Source organism: Coturnix japonica, chromosome 14, assembly GCF_054131305.1.
Source record: "Coturnix japonica strain WE chromosome 14, WE-NBRP24, whole genome shotgun sequence".
Taxonomy (NCBI): domain Eukaryota; kingdom Metazoa; phylum Chordata; class Aves; order Galliformes; family Phasianidae; genus Coturnix; species Coturnix japonica.
Window position 1 is genome coordinate 5,098,402 of NC_140676.1, and position 10,363 is coordinate 5,108,764.

The following is a 10,363-nucleotide window of genomic DNA, read 5'->3' on the forward strand; positions in this document are numbered from 1 at the left end:
GAGGCAGCAGATGATGATGGGGCCACGACCCAGTGCTCACTCTGCTTCTGAAGTTAATTTCACAGCCTGTATTGATTTCTCTGCCGCCTTGGCTAAGCCACTTCCGGTGTATTTGCAAGTTATGCAAACTGAAAAGTTTTACATTGCTTTCTGGTGCTGCATAGAATACATTTACTTCCTGCTTTCTCAAGTGCCTGCAGTGTAAACGGAGTTGTTGACTCCAGTATTCGCTGGCCCGAGTGCTCTCCCAGAGCAGCACAAAGATGTAAAGTGTGGCACAGAGATGTAAAGCATGGCACAAAGGGCAAAAGGGCTGAATTTAATTGCTCAGGGCCCTTGCTCACTGTCTGATGGAAATATGGTGTATGATCTACTTTCCCTTACTTCAAAACAGCCTCAAACCACCGGCTCTCGGACGAGCCTCCTTTGAGACTCCCTGATAATGAACTTCAGTAAGTATTTTGCAATCAAAATGAGCCTTGGTATTTCTGAAAGACGCCAGATTCATACCAGCACATCTGCTGAGGCTGAATGACTGATTCACTTGGGCAATTCACCGTGCCTCTGTTTCCCCCTCCTAGTAAAATAAGGATAAAAATTAAACCTTCAGTAGACTGATGTGCTCATCCCAGCTCCAGATCTTTCCTTTTTTTTTAATAGATATCCTTCAGCACAGGAGAAAGGGAACACTTTGCTGTCCTTCTCATCTGTTGTTCATCACAGTGCAGACTGTAGGATTTTGTTAATACTGATAGATGCTTTAACTTTAAAAACAAAACAAAACAACAATACTTTGGAACATGAAAAATATGTAAAATATAAGGAAAGAGTGAAAGGCAATGGGGAGAAAAACTAAACACAGTACACACTCTTCTTAATAAAGAGTGCTAAAAGAGCTTAATCCAACCCTAAATAACAGTATGCGTGTAACAAAGTAAGCTCCAGGAGCTTTTACCATGCATCAATTATTTAAGAGAAGACCTGGAAGATACCACTGAGCAAAGCAGGTAAGAGACATGTGATTGTCAGAGCTTTAATTTAATTAGATCATGAGCTGATGAAGGCCACTGGACAGTTAGGCAGATAGTGCGCCAGCAAGGGAGAATAGACCAAGCAAATGGTCTCTAAAGTATGTAACAGAAAGTGACCATTGATGTATAAAAAACAGCACAGGGGCAACAACAGAAGACTGTCTTTGTTTCCCCCAAACCTGTTGAAGCTGTGGTATGTTTTATGCATTAACCTCTCTGTATCATGAGCAGCGCTGGGCCAGACAGTACGAAGGTGATAGGTCACCGAAGCAATAAAGCAATCCTTTATTAATGTCTGTGCTCCAAAAAAATGCAGCCCCAAATTCCTTCCAGATATTCAACTGGCTGATGGGAGTTTTATTTGTAGATTAAACCATAGAGCAAACTGCAGCCCTTATGTCCTCTTAAATCACGCAGGCTTCTTGGAATGACTACAATTCTCTCTGAGTTGCATTACCCAGAGTTTGTAAATGTCTGGAAGGCATAAACCACTAATGCATGTAATTTCTCTTTTCCCTCCTGCCATTTCTCTGGCTTTCCCACACAGATCGCTGCTTTCTCCCAACCACTTCAAGAATGGGATATATTTCTGTCTCAGAAACCATGCACTATCTCTCCCGATCCAGGGAGTCAGATTACGCTGAGATTTAAAACATATTTCCTTGCTGAACAAATCAGATATTCATTTTGCTTCTACAAAAAGACATCTGCTTCCAAACCAGGTGTGACTCAGAATGGTCACCTCCAGATTTTCCTTCAGGGAGAGTTCAAAGGAGCCTTGGACACAAGTTATTGATCACTGCACAGTACCACGATGCATACACAGCAATGAGCTAGGAGGGTGACTGAAGTGGGTTATCATGTCCCTTTGAATCACACCCTTGGATGAGTTCTGCAGGCCCCCAACTGCCCAGCACAGAACCACAGAATCATTTAAGCTAGAGAAGACCTTCAATATCATCACGTCCAACCATCAACATGACCTTCCATGTCCCATCACTAAACCACATCCCTTAATGATTTAGTGTTATTTTCTTATAATATTCCCCGTTGGAACTAGTTGAATTTCTGGATCTTGGTTTAAAAATCAGATAGGAATATGGAAAGCTCCTTCTGCAGCAGATGCGCTGAGCCATCCCAAACCTGCTCACAGCACTTGTGGTCTGCTCTAAATCACTTCTGCCAGATTTGCTTTGCGTGACATCCTAGCACCAAGGAAATATCTCACAAAGAGCAAGCATCCTATTTTCAGGTACCCGTGAGTTATCAGCATATTCAGGCAGCACTTATTTTTGTAGCTTCTTTTAAAGCAAGGCACTCAAACACCTGAACACCAAAGCCAAACCGATCTGGGCCACTTCACCTTTAATTTTCTGGCTCTGCAGCTCACTAATACAACGCACACAGTATCAAAAGGAAGATTGCTTAGTTCTGGGTGCTTGGATGAATTTTTTGCATAAGCTGCACCTGGAGCTCAGCTGAGGGGCTTAGCGTGAGCTCAGGCAGTGTATCTTATCCTCACTTAATGCAAACACCCATCTCTCTCAGAGGCGAGTGCATCTAACACCTCCTATTAGTCACCAAAGCTGTGCTTCCACGCAAGAGGTTTTAATCGCCACGCTGAAGTCACTCACATCTTTGAATAGCCCAACTAATAATTACGGTATGAAATACCTACAGCAAGGCACTTTCTGCTCAGTTACATATTCAGATTGATGGCAATAATAAACTAACAATTTCCTTATATATTTCTGTGTAAGACTACAGCTGTCTCAGAGCTTATTTTTGCAACTTTAAACAACACATATGCCCTGCTTCAGGCTTAACCTTCAGAAAGCAATGTAACAAGAAATGGACTTTTCTTGATTTCTCATGCTGTCTACCTATGAAAGGCAGATGGCTCTGAGACTGCCTGTCTCTCCAAGAGTTACAAAGACAGTAATTGCATGGCTCACATGGGCTGTAACCATGTAAGGATGCAAAATCCAGGTGCTTCCTAAAACTCACATTGACCATCCCTAACTTCTTCCCTCCACAATGGTGATTCAGAAATGTTAAAGCAATAGGGCTGTTCAGACTGCTGCTGGCTGGGGCAGACATCAAGCATTCTTTGTCCCTGTCTTCAGAAATGAACAAAATGATACTGAAGGTGAATAAGGACAGAATGCAAATGGTACTCAATGTTTCTGATGTTGATTAGGTTGGTGTAAATGCAGCCTCATCATGCAAGAGGCTGTTACCACTGTGTTTCATAGAATCACCAAGGTTGGAAAAGAACACTAAGATCATCCAGCCCAACAGTTTCTTTGCTCCTGAATCTTTTTGCCCATCTTCCCTGGGCCAGTGACCCGCACCCACACATTAAAGCTTTAGCTTTTGAACCCTTACAAATCCCCCTGTAGGATTTTGACACTGCTCACCCTAAAGGCAGACACTATGCATGGCAGTGCACATTCTGCCTGACATTTCACATGCCTGTGCAGCCTGATAACAAGCGAGTGCCCGTGTACCAGAAAGCTCCTCTGCCTGTTTGCTTTCTTACCTGGGTCTCCTGAGGTGGATAAACACTGAAGTGGCACAACTTGTTCTGCATGAAGCAATGAATAGGCATGGGCTGGCGTTTGCTAACAAATCCCTGTTCCATTCATTTCCTGCTTCCTCCTTCTGTTACAAGGATTCCACTCTCCTAGGGCTCTCTATTGTTTTATTTCATTTTTATCTGTTTTGCCTAGTTTTCAAGCAACTTACAATATTTCTCAACGCACCATATTTCTTCACACCTCTGCCCATCGCAACTAATCACTTAATTGTGGGGAGCTGGAGATACCAAGCATTCCAAATGAGCTTTTCCAGGTACCCAGCATCCTGGCCCTGCCAGGTTTCCCAACTGCACTCAGCAAGGTGGAATGAATCCAAGTGGGTTTGGCAAGCCAGCTGCTCCCACCACCTACACACGTGCATCTACTGGTATTTCATTCGCTGAACTGCTCTTTCTTCTCCTCGTTGTCCCACCCACCAGGGTTGCTTGGCCAGGAGGGGAATTTGTAGTTCAGCAGTTCAAAGGAAAACTCATCCATCCTGCACTTAGAACTGCAGCTGGGGCACGTCTGCTCTGCCCCAACTTGTCTGGAGCAATCGGGATGCTCCAGCATGGAGCTCCCAGCGTAAGAGACACATGGAAGCCCTCCTTCAGTCCCACCAAGCAGCTTCTGGCATTAGAAAATATGCAGGGCTTTCTGCATAGATCTGAAAGAGATCGGGCTGCCAGGCAGCTGGGAGCCAGTGCTTGGAGAAATTGTAGCATTACAGGACCAAAGAAAGATCTTCAGCATCTCAAGCACCTCTAACATAGCAAGGATCTTTCTTCTTGGAAGGGACCTTAAAGCCCATCCAGTTCCAATCCCCTGCTGTGGGCCGGTTGACTCCAACCTGACTCCATCCAGGCTGGCGTTGGGCACCTCTACAAATGGAGCACCCACAAATCCTCTGGGTAGTCTGTGCCAAGGCCTCTCCGCCCCCTAAGTAAAGAATTTCCCCCCTAACATCTAAACTAGATTTCCAACCTTTCACATTAAAACCATTTCCCCTTTGTCCTACAAACACTTTGTTTTCTTCCACCTCGGAAGAAAATGGAATGCAAATGCAAGTTAGCATTTCTGGAGAACCAACAAAAACACCTTTCTGCCTGCAGCATCTCAGCTGCCTTTCTGCAGAAACCGGCTATGGAAATGAGCTCCCTGGAGTCCTGCTGACACTATCTGCTTGTCATGGTACACAGTGTTGATCTGACCTGATAAAGGTGCTTTTCGTTATTACTATTTTTTTTGACTGACAGGGCAGCGCTCATTTCAGCAGGAAAGGTGGTGTTTTTAAAAAGAAACAGGGCAAGAGTAAAAGGAAGAAATACTGATAGCGCTTTTCCTTGCCAATAGCAGAAAATAAAAAGCACATACAAGTGGAAACTCTATCCTTCCTTTTATCCCTTGAAAACCTTGTAAACACATGAGGCAAACTCACCATTTCAGCCAGTAAGTAGCTAAAATGCTGCTGAAGGAACAAGAGCATCCTGGTTCCAAAGTCTACTGTTGCCCTGGAAGGCTCAGGTATTATCCTAAGATGAGACATGCTGCAAGAAACAAACACACAAAAAAGTCAGTGCATTCTGCCACCCCTCACTCTGGCTTTGAAATAAATGCAGCTGGAACAAAAGGAAGGAGCAAATAAACTTTGCTGTGTGGCTGTGATACCTGTTTTCAGGTCCTGGTGTTACAGCAAACCACTGATGCTCTCTGCGAAGGGCACTCACCCACAACGGCTATACAAGCCTGTAGGATAAAGAAAGAAATGCCACGGACAGTGACAGAACTGACTGAAGCAAGGTTAGGCTTCTTACAACCTCATTCTACTTCTTGCCTTATCTGTAATTAGCTTCTGTGTAATGCTTTGAGCTCCATTTTTCCCTTATCTGAGCTGACACCCTTGTGGGGCAGCCCCTGTATGCAAGGGGTGAGGGGAAACTGAACCTGCTCATCGTTTGGTTTTGGCTGCATTAAACATGACTGTTGTCAAGCAATTCTTGAGAACTTTAAGATTAATGTCATTTATTTTGGTCATCAGGCTAAGTCTATTCAGCTTTGGTTTAGCTCAAGCTGTGATTTTCCAAAGAGAGTGACCAAGTTTCTCTCAACAGCTTGCTTCTGCAATGACTTGGGCGATAAATACATATGTGTAACATGAGGAACTTCAGGGAGCTGTAAGGAAGGGTTTTTGTACCAGACCAATCTGAGGCTGTGGGGCTTTTTGTGGTGTGAAAATACGACCCCGTTTGGTTAGTTTGGGTCCTCAGCATGTCTACAAATTTCCTTTCATAAAAAGTATCAAGGACAAAATGAGATTTTAATTTGTGACAAACAGTTGCACAAAGCAATTTGCTATGGAAGGATCCAAAACAATTCAGCACCAGCCCACTTCTTCCATTTTTTTTTATTACTGCTATCTCTAATTACAGGCATGAAACCCAGGTAATAAGTGGGTTACATTTTCTGCTAAGAAAATGATGTGTATAATTATAGGCACATGTTCAACTGAGATATTGTGGCATCCAGTGCTTCCACAAAGATGATAATTGTCAACCTTTGCACTGTAATTAAGTCTAAATGGGAATCCTAATCGCTTTCTAAATGAGCAAACAGTAAGCCTATCTTGATTGGCTCTGTTGTGCCAATGAATGAAACTGATTTACTCTATGGGTTAATTAAGTTTTATAAAAGCCCATACCCCCCCTTTCCTCAAAATCCACATTGTCAGCAAATATTTGAGCTAATTAGTCCTATATTGTTTTAGTGCCGCGTGATAGTATTACCTGTATTATCCTATTAGGAGCTCTGGTTTTCTGCAACCTTGATTTCACATTTCCCCCTTGAAGCAACTATGTTGCCTTTGATTCACCTGTTTTTGGGTTCGTGGCCTTCTCTCCCCTTTGATGCTTGCGATTTCAGCAAGGGTCATGAACTAAAGAGGATGCTGTGCAGTACGGTGCTTAGCTTTCCTTAAAAATGCACTTCATACCTAACCCCGACATAACAGTGTAAGCAATCTCACCTCATTGGCTTTCTTTTCACTGCTACTCATGTGGGATATTTTCCTACAAACCACCAGTCAACCAGCCCAGCAGGACTCTGCTAAGCACAGACCACACGGGGAGATCCTGAGGATGGCTGATGCTATGTTTCATCCTGGGTAAACCTTCAAACTACACAAGATGACCAAAACCAATATGACTCACTCTTACCTCCCGTTCCCACATTCAGCACAACGCAACCATCCAATAAAGCTAAAGAGATGGTTTAGCGGGCACAGTGGTGATTGCTTGATGGTTGGATTAGATTATTTTAGTGGTCTTTTCCAACCTTGATGATCCTATGATTTGAACTCTCCATTCGCTTTGTTCAGTTTCTACAAAGACAGCAATTGTATTTAAATAAGCAGTGGTAGAGTTGGGAAACTCCCACAACACTTCACAGTCAGGCCTCCCAGGGTAGACATGCATGTGTCCAGAAGACACCAACATCACTTCTGCTAGAAGATGACACAGTGCAGGGATGGAAATAGGAAAAAACTGGATATATTCATTAACAGTCTGCACTGATACCCAAAGTCAGTGCATACATACTGACTTATGACAGGAGAAAAGGTGCTTTGTTTCCCTATTGTTTCTGTTCCCTCTCCTCTTTCCCAACTCAGTTGTTTGCCCTCAAGAACATATTTATTCTTCCTTTCAAGAAGGACTTGAGCTACGAAATAAATGCCAAATAAAATGTTTCCAATGCACTTGCCCAAATAAAATGATTTGCGCAATTTAGTGGAAAAAATCACAGAGCTGAAAAAATATATGTGCTTCCTGTGGCGAGAGCACCTGAAAGGCAACGAAATTCCATTACCTGAAACAAGCCCATAAACAGCATTACAGAGCAGCCACTTGTCAGTGCTAGATGCTATTTGTGGGAAGCCACTAATTGCAGCTTTCATAAAACGGTTTGACTCCCTTCCAGGCTGATGCACAGAGCATTCCAAGTGGGTGATTTAGAAGCTGCAGAAAGCCAAATGCCCCAGCCACAGGGGAAGGCTGGCACACTGACACTCCCTACAGAGAGCTCCTCGGCTGAGCAAGACATCGGCCACTTCATGTCAAATGCCTTCCTTGCTGTCTATGCCTCCTCCTCCATCACAACCACTAAGAAAATCAGGAACCCATGGCAGCAGGAATGGCAGAGGACACTGTAAGAGTAGTCTCTGTCTCCTGCACATTCATGGGATTTACTGTTAGATGAACACTAGGACTACTAAACTGTAATTCACTTGTCTAAACAGAAACAGTGAATGTCCCTTCAGATGCACTCCCCAGGGCTTCACTTCACTAACAGAAAACCACGCATGACCTACAGGAGACTTCTTCCTCCCTCAGAAGGGGACCTGGAGGCCATCTAGAGCATCCCAAACAGTTTCTAAAGTATAAAGTTAGGCTCCAGAATCACGGCACAAATGAGTTGCTCACAGCCATACAACGAGCACAAGGCAGAAGTAGACTTTTCCAGAGTAATGCTTTAGCAAAAGACCTTCCCACCTATTTGCTCTTCTTCCAACAGAACATGGTCTTCCTTAAACATAAAAGAATCGTGAAAACAAAATTTAAGTCAAACTTCCCATCCCCGTTCTGAATCCAAAACATACATGCTTTGTTTCTGACCCTATGGTTGCTTCATATGTTGCCTTGAGAATCTATTCAGATGACACAATAGGACAAGCTTGATTGGCAAGTGGGAAAATTGGCACTCAGAAGTGTGATTCATCAGGCCTTTCAGAGCACACAGAGAAGACAATCTGCTGATGTTTGGATAGTCTGCATGTTCTTATCTCAGTGGAACTTGTTCACACAAGCCAGGTTTGATTTTATGTTATCCTAAGCCTTGCCCTATACTTGTCCTAGTAGCTGAAAACAAGTTATTTTAGCCAAAGGCTCCAAAACCCTCACTCCTTTTTTTTTTTTTTTTTTTTAAATAAAAATAAACTGATCAGTGAATTTAAAAAAGAGAGAAAGAGACAGGGAGAAAAAAAAACACAGAACAGTATTTTCAGTGGCTCATGAGCTGGAAAATCAACAGTTTTTAATGAGGGGGAAAAAAGAAACGATTAAGGCCATGCGGCAGCTGAAAAAGCAAGCACTTATTAAAACAAAATATTTAATGATCACAACCATTCAATGGTTGGAAAAGCATGTTCTAATGACCACGTTTAATAATGTTTAGAGCCACCCAGGGCCTTGAAAAGCAACTTCTTACCTAACTTTGTAGAGCTGCTGATTTCAATAAATGACATGCAGTTTAACCCACACGTAGGGGATTAGATTCCATTCTGCTTCTGGAGAGAAAAAGGTTAAAAAACCATTCTGCTTGTAACTGAGGGAATTTTGATGCAGGTTGAAGGGAGAGGAATGAAGGAGCCAGTGCTGCAGGAGGAAGAGAGCTCAGAACTGTTCTTCCCAGCAGGGAATTTCTAGCATCCACATTGCCCCAGTAAGGGCAGTGGAGAACAACCACAGATTTTCTGTTGCCAGGAAAAGAGGTGAAATTGCGCCACTGCAGGCATTTACACCTCCATCTTCACCAAGTGAATGTTCTAGGGACGGTAACTGAGAAAAGAGGCCGGGGGCAGACAAAGCATCTCCAAGCATACTGTAACATAAGGCTTTGTTCAGCATTAAAATAATACCTTGCCTTGAGGAGGCATCACATATTTATTCCAAAATTCCTATTGGCATAGAAGATGATATTCAATGGATAACTGTCCTATTTTAACTGTTTTTTGCTCAGAGGTGGCTTGTGCATCTCAGTGCACAATGCTCCCAGTTATAGGAGAGCCAAGGTATTGCAACCCAGCCCTCTTTGGTACTGTGACCACCTTCAGTTTCAAACACTGCCACAATTTGTTGCCAATATTTCACACTTATCTAGTTTTAATACACAGAAAGTAAGTGCTTGGGGTTATCTCACTCTGTTGACTGGGACTCAGAGAATCGTTCCGAATCCCTCTGTGTGCATTTGGAGCCTTTCCAGAAGCTCAGCATGGTACCTGCAATGCAATTTGTCTTTGCAAAAATATTTTGCCATTTAAAGCCACTATGTGGCAGGGAAAAGCAAGCCCTGAAAATATATGTTGTGCCCAGGGCTGATTCGTAGCTGTACATGCTGAGGATTTAATGCAGAAACCCTTTCAAGGGAAACCAGTTCTTAGGCGAAAACCCTTACCACCAAGCAGAAACAGGAGAAATCAATGTGCGTTAATCAAGGTATCAGATATGAGAGAGATCTATCAACAAATAGAAATAGGACCAGTCTGCAGGCGTAGTGCCATGCATCTGGCCAAGGCTGTGTGCAAATAGAGACACAGCACAATGCAGCACAGGCTCCCAGCACAGCAATGAGATGACAATGAACTGCAGCACTCAGCTCATGCGTTCAGGAATCTGTTCTGCTCACCTGACCCTACGCCAATGACCCAAGCAGAGCTCAGGCTGTAATTAAGATGACAACAGAAATTGCTCTCAACGTTCCTCAAAATGGCAGTGGCACAACCTCACCTGCAGGAAAACAGTTTTCAGAGGGAAACTGCTTCCCATGCTGGAGTGCTGACTTTGTATTCCCACATTAAAAAACATGCAAAGCTTTGGTGGAAAGCACATCTGCCAAGAAACATCAGATCATTCATACCCATTAACCACCTCACTTGTTGCCCATGGTCAGTAATAGGGGCGCCTGCTGGCAGTCTTGCCTCCT

At 43.4% G+C, this 10,363-nt stretch overlaps 1 protein-coding gene across 2 annotated transcripts in view; it reads right to left on the bottom strand.

Moving 5' to 3' along the window:
- The window catches only part of MCTP2 (multiple C2 and transmembrane domain containing 2), a 167,338-nt gene extending 161,959 nt beyond the window's left edge, over positions 1–5,379 (bottom strand). For both annotated transcript variants that reach the window (XM_085514929.1, XM_085514928.1), the window contains exons 1-2: positions 5,279–5,379; positions 5,049–5,157 (exon numbers count right to left, since the gene is read on the bottom strand). The gene's annotated coding sequence lies outside the window, so the exon portion shown is untranslated. The remainder of the gene's footprint in view (positions 1–5,048; positions 5,158–5,278) is intronic.
- Between the last annotated feature and the right edge of the window lie 4,984 nt (positions 5,380–10,363).